We start from the raw sequence: 10,206 nt of genomic DNA on the forward strand, positions 1-10,206 counted from the left end.
CTTAAATTTTGTTCTATTTTGACACAAAAAAAGGGATAAGCATTTAATATTATAGAAAAAATCTAGGTGTTCTCGTATCCCTAAAGATCTTTTCGTGTCTTGCACGCCAGATACACCAACAAGCAATAATAATAATTCCATGAACCATGTTTTTCCTCCACTTGCTACCTGTCACCATTTTATGCGCTTCCAGAAGGTCTCGAACATCAAAGGCAAAAATGGGATTTAACCCGCACCAGAAACCAATGGCATTCCAAACCTCATGTGCAGCTATACAACTCGAATAAAGATGATCCACCGACTCTTCACCCCACTCGCATAAAGAACATTGCGTTGAACCAACATGAATGTGTCTTTTAATCAACTCGGTTTTAACCGGAAGCCGACCCATGCCCGCCCTCCAAGCTAAAATCATGCATTTCAAAGGAATCTAGTTCACCCATCTCGGCACAAATACTGAACCAATCTGTCGGTTTTTCTGCATAAGTTGTCTCACAGCTTTGACGATGAAACAATCAACTTCTCTGTTGGTCCAGGTCCATTGATCCACGATCCCATTCCGTAATTGCAAACCCGACATCGCCTCTTGTAGTTTTGTTAACTCCCGAGTACAATTTTCATCTAACGGACCCATAAAATGGTACCTTTCAAGACGCCAACTATGGCGCTCTCGCTGCAGTCTTTCTGTAACCAAGCAAACATTCTTTTTTTCCATAATATAGAGGTTCGACCATTCATCTAAAAACCATATGCTATGCACCGTGTTCGGGTCAAGTATAGAACCGGGTATTTGAGTACTTTATTTTCGGGTATTGAAAGAAACCCTATATTCAGGTTTTTAGGGTATTTTTCGGGTATAGATTGAGTTTTTAAGGGTCTACATTTTTATGGAGTATTTTTGTGGCATTCATGTATTTTTTGGGTAACTTCGGGTATAGATCGAGTATTTGAAATAATGATTCCCGGATACCAGGTATGGAACCGATTCCAGTTTTCAGTAATACTGGGTACAAATCGGGTATGGTTTATGGTAAAGGTTTTCGTATTGAAATGCATACCCTATCCGTACCATACAGGTTGGGTCGGGTATGGGCTCGAGTAGTAAAAATCCGATATAAACCGGTTTCGATTTTTTTTTTGTGGTCCAATTCTGAATTTGGGTTTTTTTTCACCACTACGTGAAGTTCGAGGCTTTTGTTTTGTGGCTTATAAAGCTGTGGTCCAACAAAAACTCTTGCAAATAAAAGCCCACTCAAGATCAACCCTCTCTTAGTCTCTTCATCTTTCTATAGAACACACCAAAAGTTTAGGTCAAATAACTAACAACTAACATACTGTTGTTTGTTGCACTTATCGGTTCCATTTACGGGTTTTTTTTTTGTGTGCACGCGCGTGTTATGTTAGCGAGACATATATAGCCCACTCTCACTTAATGTAATTCTCTGTAATAAGTCTTTGTAGACAATTTGTATTTATAAAGATTGATAACTTGCAAATTAGCTTAATCCCAACTCTGCCAAAAGGTTTTAAACTTTACTCATTTCAAATCGAACTCATTAATTTGGTCACCCTAACAGAGAAAAAGCCATTTAATGGCACACAAATAGTGTCACAATAAACCACAAAAGTGCCACTAAAGAACATTGTTGGAATGAGTGGCACACAAAAAAAGTGGCACTAGAAGTGCTCCCATTAAAGCCTTTTAGTGGCACTTTTATCGTTTGCCACTCAAACTTTTGAAGTTTTAGTGCCACTCAAACTTTTGAAGTTTTAGTGGCACTTTTTTCGCTTGCCACTAAAACTTTTTCGACTTTTAGTGGCACTTTTTTCGTCTGCCACTTTGGACTTTAATGGCACTTTTTTTCGTTTGCCACTACAAACTTTCTGGGCTATTGTGGCACTTTTTTCGTATGCCACTATAAGCTTACGGGCTTAGTGACACTTTTTCCGTTGCCATTCAAACTTCCGGGCTTTAATGGCACTTTTTCTTGTTTGCCACTACAAACTATTAAACTCTTAGTGACACTTTTTTATTTGATAAACCATCAGATTTTAGTGGCACTTTTTCACCACACTTTTAACACCACTATAGATGTCTAAATCACATTAATATAAATACCCTAAAATATAGAAAGCATAATATCTTCAACGTACTTAATAGTTTGATCATCTTTCAAATATATACCAAATGCCAAATCTCAAGTCTAAACATCAAATATATAAAAAGGAAAACAAACAAATATCTTAATAAAAACTAAAAATGTCATTGCGTTCATGAATCTCTTTCATAGTCTTCAATCTTCATGTTAGGTACCTAATAAAAAATAAAAAAATTAAGACTTTTCAAAATGCAAACAATATGAACACTATTAGGTAGCAAATTCAAGTTGCACCAACCAATTACATAGCTTAGTAAATTGAATCCATTGACTTTAGGATGAAATATGGCCAAAGTTGATGTCATCCACCGGTTCATATGAGGATCTTCTCAGAAATGAGAGAGCCACATATGATCATATATGTGAATAAATATCTCAACATCTATAGGCACAGTAGCAGTTATTGCTGCAAATTCAGGTCTAGGTTCTTTATTTTTTTTTCAGAAATGAGAACCATATATGATCATATATGTGAAGATATATCATGAAACTGCACATACAACAGAAACATGATATGTAGCCTCGTGTCTATCCATATCTACCCATACTATCTATCTATCTCTCTATCTCTCTCTCTCTCTATATATCACATAACATTAAAATAATATGCAAGAAAAAAAAAGAATTTAAGTATCCCAAAGAGAATACTTACATATTAATAATATTAACTACTTGCGGGCGCTGTTTGTAGATCAAATATAAGCGAGATATATGTATAGCGATGTATAGCAATCTCGACGCATCAGGTTAACATGTTTGGCGAATGCACCATTTATCCATATTGTGAATCATTAAAAAGGGTCACACTGCAAGCAGGGCCGCACGTAATACCCACCTGCATGCATTAAACTGAGGTTGGTCAGTTTCAAGTGTATGGTAAATAACAGTTTTAAACAGGATAACAAATCAATTCAATTTCATATATATTTAAAAAAAAAAAAAGAAAAACCAAACCTGTTTAATATATTAACACTCATGCCAATGTTTGACTTCATTGACTTAACTGAAGCTAGTATAAACTAATAAATTTATGACAAAAGTGGTACCTAAAACAATAACTGATCAACGTCATTGGAAAGGTTTTGATCATTGCCAACTTCATTTGAATATTGCGCTACCTGTACATTCATTACACAAAATCATAATCATTCACATATTATTTGAGTTATTTGAATTTATTTGTTAGAACTATTTTGAAGGTATTCAAAGGTCTAGACTTACTGCTTGAATGTTCATATGTAGTCATGTTGTTGGCCCGCATGTAATAAACTCATGCATACAAAATAAAGAAATTTTGTTGAGTACATTCAATACAACTAGGATTGGTTATGATCCAATCACTCTTGGTTACAAAATTCTGCACTGTTAGTACGTCATGTATGATTATAAAAATTATGTTATTTTTTTAAAAGCTAATTGTTTTATTAAACCTAAATTACAAAAGGCTCATTCATAAGTAACTGAATCAAAAGTGGAGGCCAAAGATACTAAACATACCTGATCTTTTAGTTTGTGTTTCTCTCAGGATGATGGCCCGTCTGGCCGGTACATTAGTCTCCAATGGTTCAAGCTTTTTTTCTACATGCTGCATTTCAGTGAAATCATAAATATCAAACACAATGATTCAGTTATATACAACAAAGTTTATAGTGGTTTACGATATTTGACCAAAGCCAACATCATTGTCAATTATTCCATTTTCATGCACTTATCAAGCAGGTTGCTAGCCACAAAATCTGCGTCCATATTTAAACTGAAATTCAAAACCACATCTCAAATCAAAATATTACTAATGGAACTCTATTCTAGTTATAAATGTAACCAATTATGAAAAGATTATAAATAAGCCTTGAGTATGCTAGCCTATAAACAATATCAAGTTATGTGATATTATTAAGTAAAAAGCTCCTTAAGAGGTATACATTGGTTCAAACTTCTCAACTCAAAATTTCCTTTTATACATCTTGACAAAATTTCAAGCACCAACACACTAACACTATGAACTTTTAATAACTTCTGCATATTGTGAAATTATATAAGATTGTGAAATTTAATACTCACAATGTGTACATTCATATAAGAACTTGATATAAACTGAAAATAACACATATCTTCTGGAACTCTTAAAATAAGCAATTTACTCTTAACAATGATACTTATCTCTTGATCAACTATTTGTGTGCTTATAAGTAAATCACAAAGAGCAGAAATAACCTAGATCTTTTTTTTTCCTACAAGTTATATACCAGCTAGCAACAAACAAGGTACAAATAGTAAAATACATCAATGAAAACCTAGCAGCAAAATAATCCAAATGTTTACCTAATTTCTACTCAAGCACGGAAATGAACCAACATATATTAACATACCGCAGATAGAGAAACAGTCGTCATCCAGAGGTCCGTCACCGGCGGTCAAACTTGTTCTGTCTCAGTCTGAAACTGATAGACTGCAACTTCTAAATGAAATTAGGTCAAATTCTAAGTGAATTCGATGAATTGAAGACGATTGATTACCTTCGGTGACGAAGAAATCGAAGATTCAGTGGATTAATAATCGAAGGATCGCCGGAGTTATGAAGATGCAGAACGGGAGCTGCAGCAAGGATGGAGTTATGAAGATGCAGAACGGAGATGTAAACGATAGATTGAAAACTAGGGTTTCTGCGATCGGGAGGGAGAATTGGAGATGCATCATTAGGAATAAAAATGTCAACCTATGAAAAGAAAAGTGCAGGTTTAATTAAGCAGAGAAAACAGACCTATGCTGCAACTTGGGGCAGGTTCCAACGAGGAGGTACAGATTTTTTTTCTTTGTTATTGACATGGTATAAAACAGGGATGAGATCGGGACCGTACTGGTACCGACCGGTCCTGGTCCTAACATATTCAGTTCGGTACCGGTACGTGACCGGGACGGTATTGAAGGTAAAAATTCATGAAATAACGGTCACATATCGTACCGGTACCGAAACTCAAAACTTTGGTACAGATTCGGTACCAAATCGGTACCGATTTTGGTGCCGGTACCGGTATCGATTTGCTCATCCCTAGTATAAAATACACAAAAAAGTTAGACACCGTAGACGCAACTGAGTTGGTGGAAGCCCCTTGTATCCCAATTGATTGGTACCTTGGTCGAAGCCCCCTTGTTATTTTGTTCAGGTAAATGGAATAACAAACGGAAAGTCATTAACTTGACCCTCTTTCCGAACCCTTTCTAGATTACTTTAAAGTGCATATCATTTGTAAACTACTTCCATTCAGGTTTTATACAGCCTTTACATTATAAAAGAATTAAAAAAAATTCTCTTGACAAAATCTTGACTAGTAAGAGGAGAATGGTCATTCCTCGGTTTTTCACATTAAATAATTCATATTTACGTTGGTTAACTTTTAGTCGACATCAAGGTTTTGACGAAAATTTAATATGGCATACTCGCATTGTCTTCAATTAAACTCAATGGCATAAAAGCTAAATTTCATTAAAAACGTGTCACTAGATTTTTAGTGGCATGCGTAAAAACCTAAATTAGTGGCATAAAGGCTAAATGCCATCAAAAGTGTGTACCACTAGATTTTAGTGGCATACGAAAAATGCCCTTCTAAATTAGTGGCATAAAGGTAAATATCATTAAACACATGTACCACTAGTTTTTAATGGCATACGCAAATTGCCACTAAAATCATAGATTGGTGCTAAGTCACACTAAAAATGTGTTATAAGCAAAGAAGACATACATAAAGTGCCAATAAAAAGTGACACAAAAGCTAAATGCTTTTATAAACGTGTGCCACAAGATTTTAGTGTCATACGTAAAATAGCACTAAAATCATAAATTAGCGGCACTAAAACTAAGTGTCACTAAAATTTTGAGCTAAGCAAATATGACATAAACAAAGTGCCATTAAAAAACTAAATTAGTGGCACAAAAGCTAAATGTCATTAAAAACGTGTGACGCTAGAATTTTAGTGGCATACGCAAAGTCCCACTAAATCATAAATTAGTGACACAAAAACTAAGTATCACTAAAATTTTGTGTGAAGCAAATATGGCATACACAAAGTGTCACTAAATAACCTAAATTAGTGGCACAAAAGCTAAATGTCACTAAAAATGTGTGACACTAGATTTTTAGTGGCATACGCAAAGTGTCACTAAATTTATAAATTATTGGCACTAAAACTAAGTGTCACTGAAAATTTGTTAAGTGCCATTAAAAATCTAAATTAGTGGCACAAAATCTAAATGCCACTAAAAATGTGTGTCACTAAATGGACTTTTATTTGTATTGAAGGCAATGTTTTTATTTATTGTCATATAGAATGAACTTAAATATTAAGTCCAAACTTCAAATCCTCTTACATAGTCATTACATTCAAAATATAAGCTTGATATTCTTGTAAAATTCCATGACCCAAAAGTTGGAGACCCTACAGACAATTTTCATAGGAGTGAATCCAGCCTCTTTGGCTAACACGTTGAATTCTTTTGCGGTTCGCTCTTTGCCGCCAGGGTTAGCAATCAACATTATCATATCACTACCGATGACGCTCTTAGAAGCTTCATCACTACAACTTATATCACTTTCAGGGTCGGGAATGACTGCTTCCACCACCACCACCTTACCACAATCCGACAACGCCGCCCAACAGTTCTTTAGAAGCCTGAGGCAATTAGTGTCACCCCAATCATGAAGTATCCACTAAAAAAAAATAAATCATTGAAGTTAATTAACAAAAAAGATTATTATTTAAACAAAGATTATCTTAAAAAGGTTGATGTGCCAACCTTCATGAAAATAACATCTCCTTTAGGAACACTTTGGAACATATCTCCTCCAACATGTTCCACACCTAGTCAAGAGAATCAACCATCATTAGATCCTTTGATAAAAGGAATATATCCCAACAAACTAGGACCATCGGTAACAACTCCGACTGAATTGTAAGAAAACAAATTACTTCCAACTCGTAGCAAACTTAACGAATTATATCACCGTTTTTAGTAACAATGTATATAACTAAACTACAACAACAATATATAAATTGCATATGAGTTTGGGATGTCAAAGTTTAGTTATATGCATATACTAGCAGAATATGTTTATTCATCTTTAAGTCCATGATAAAAAAATGCCTAGCTTATTCTTGATAAGGAAATTGCATATGAGTTTGATAGAAAAACAATAATTCATTATACAAAAATTCATGTTTGCTTTGATAATCCAATAATTGTTTCACATTAGAAATCAGGAACACTTTCTTCGAGAAACAAAGAAAAATCATATACATATACATATATTTATACTACATAATAAACAAAGCTTTCTAGGTGTCACATGTTATCACCATGGTGATTTTTACAAAATTTTCCCTCCTCTCACTCATATTAAATACAATTTCTCTTTCTTATTAATAATTTTATTTTTATATTTTTTTCAATCTTTCATTCTCCCTTTTTAATAATTCTTTCCTAATTAGTTATTAATATTAACTTTTTATAAGTAACTAATTTTCATGTTAATTTTGAATAATGATTTCAAAAAGTAAGGTTTTAAATATATTATATTAGTTAATTAATATTGAGATTTTATATGAAATGGTATTATTGGATGAAGAGACAAAATTAATTTAAAATTTAAATTTTAATAAATTTTAACTTATTAAATATATATAATATTTACTAAATTACAAGTTTTTTTTATCTTTCAACCCTTAAATTCATTGTTGATGTATTCTCAATGTTGATGTTAATTAAAATGAGCGGGTTTTTATAAATGATTAAAGTATCAAGCATGATTCAGGTTAAAACAATTTATAGTTAGAATGAATTTCGGCCCACAGGTTGGCTTAAAAAAAGAGTCACTTACAACTTCTTTTTTTAATTTACTTTTTAATCAACTCATTGTTTATGTTAAGTTTATCATCTTAAAAATCTACAAAAATATATAAACACTAGACTACATGTTTTGGTTTTTTAGATGGATAAATCAACTTCTTACCACAGATATACAAATGTTAGACATTAACACATTGTTAATCAGATGATAAATTGACTTTATATATCCTTCTATTATTAAACATTTCAAATATATAGATTTCTTTAGTGAACGAGTTATACTTGCACCAAAAAATGAGGTCATTCAAAAAATTAGCAAATGTTTGTTTTGGTATCGATCATACATATAACGATACATTACAAGAAACTATATATCTCTTGATGTTTTAAATGACCTCAAAATCTAAGGTTGTCAAGTTATAGATTAGTCCTTAATGATGATGTTGAAGTGATGATGGTTAAATGGTCTACGCAATGAAACCAAAATACATGTGAAAATACAATATGATAACTGTGTTATAAAAGCGAAATTCATATCCAGAAGTAATACTGAAACTCACATTTTTATTCTTAAAAAGAAATTTTCTACACCTTTAGATGAAATGCTTAATTTCAAAAAACGAAATTTTCACTTTATTTTGTGTTTTGCAATTAAGATTGATAAAACTAAGGTCAGTCACTATAGATGGTTCATTTATTTTTTAAACAAATTATTTTAACTCGTGGCCAGTTATGAGTTGCATTATCTAGAGTTAAAATCATAAACAATGTTAAACTACTAAATTTTGATATAGGATGTAAAGTAACAAGTAAAACTATAAATATTGTGATGGGTTGCCTTTAGAGTAGGCAAAACTCCAAGAAAGAAGACAAACAAAGGATTTGGAACAATTTACTCTAATATGTTCTTCAATGCAGAACATTACAATATATAAAGGAAAGTTGAAACTAACAATACCTAAACTTAAGCCTAAAGAAACAACGTGCAGGTGGTTACCCCTCTAGCCTACTTAATGCACGAAACATGGAAAAGAACATAAATAACTAAATGCAACATGGGAAAACAAATTAAACTGCCTCGACTCATTCTTCCTTCTTATTCGGCTGAGTTGCTACCGGGTCAGTTACGGGTCGGGTCTCCTGGATCGTATCAATGCCTTCCCCTTGAGATGGGATCTTGTCCTCAAGGTCCGAAATAATGACTCCGGTAGAAGTGTTGGCAATAGACGCCTGATTACCTTGCAAAGTGACTTGTTGGCCATTAAAGGTGACGGAACAGAAAAGTCCGCTGTGACCGGTCCCAAGGAGCGCAACCAGTCAAACCCCAAAATAAGCTCATAACTTTTGAAGGCAAACAAAAAAAGCGAAACTGGAAAGGAGGTCTGATTTAAAGTGACAGGCACATTAGGGCAATACCCATGGTAGTGGAGTGGGTCACCGTTACCGGAAAGGGTGGTGTTGGCTGAACGACCAAGTTCAACAAGGATGCAAGGCGCGGTTGAATGAGATCATGGGTACTGCCGGAATCAACCAGGATGCTGACCGGGTGCTCACGAATCTTTCGGGTGAGACTCATGGAGGTGGCGGTGATCATGCCAAAGAAAATCTCCGGAGAGAGTGCAAGGAAACGTGGCACGTCCAACGTATCGGGGTTCATAGGTAATGGCAGAACGTCATGGATATCAGTGGTGTTGTCAACTATGAGTAGGAATTGAGGAGGGTTGCAATGATGACCCGGAACGTACTTTTTGGGGCACCGGAAACACAGTCCAGCCACACATCTTTGTTGCAACTGTTCGGGAGACAAACGGGCTGTTGGCAATGATGGTGTAGTGGTATTTGGGGCTGTTAACGAAGCCGGAGGTTGGGTTGGTGTTGGCAGCAGGGCAGGAGCAGTGAGTGTGGCCGTTGAAGGAGTCGATGGAGCGGTGTAAGAGCTAAGTGTAGATGGTGTCAGGTTGGTTAGACTTAGTTTGTCTTCCACCAATTTTGAGAGACCGTAGGCTTGGTGTAGAGAAGTTGGTTTGAGGATGGCGAGTTCGAATTGAATTTCGGGTTTAAGGCCGGATAAGTAGCAATTTAGGAGTGCTTCTTTGGGTAAGCCGAATATCCGGTTGCATAGTTTCTCGAATTCCTTTTGATAAACGGTCACGGTTGAGGATTGCTTCAGTTTGAATAAGGCCGTTTGATAGTTCGCATATGTGG

The 10,206-nt window shown here is 34.6% G+C and overlaps 2 long non-coding RNA genes across 2 annotated transcripts; both read right to left on the reverse strand.

Moving 5' to 3' along the window:
- Positions 1-2,105: 2,105 nt before the first annotated feature.
- On the reverse strand, positions 2,106-3,643 carry LOC143604849 (uncharacterized). The gene is made up of 4 exons (XR_013148371.1): positions 3,381-3,643; positions 3,206-3,277; positions 2,812-2,994; positions 2,106-2,314 (listed from the first exon to the last, which is right to left on the reverse strand). It is a non-coding gene; the product is annotated as an uncharacterized LOC143604849 (long non-coding RNA).
- A 450-nt stretch (positions 3,644-4,093) lies between these two features.
- On the reverse strand, positions 4,094-4,969 carry LOC143604850 (uncharacterized). Its single transcript, XR_013148372.1, has 3 exons — positions 4,921-4,969; positions 4,676-4,822; positions 4,094-4,608 (listed from the first exon to the last, which is right to left on the reverse strand). It is a non-coding gene; the product is annotated as an uncharacterized LOC143604850 (long non-coding RNA).
- Between the last annotated feature and the right edge of the window lie 5,237 nt (positions 4,970-10,206).

The sequence above is a fragment of the Bidens hawaiensis genome, unplaced genomic scaffold (assembly GCF_021521415.1).
Source record: "Bidens hawaiensis isolate Kalapana, Puna unplaced genomic scaffold, B.hawaiensis_p1.1 tig00067142_1, whole genome shotgun sequence".
NCBI lineage: Eukaryota > Viridiplantae > Streptophyta > Magnoliopsida > Asterales > Asteraceae > Bidens > Bidens hawaiensis.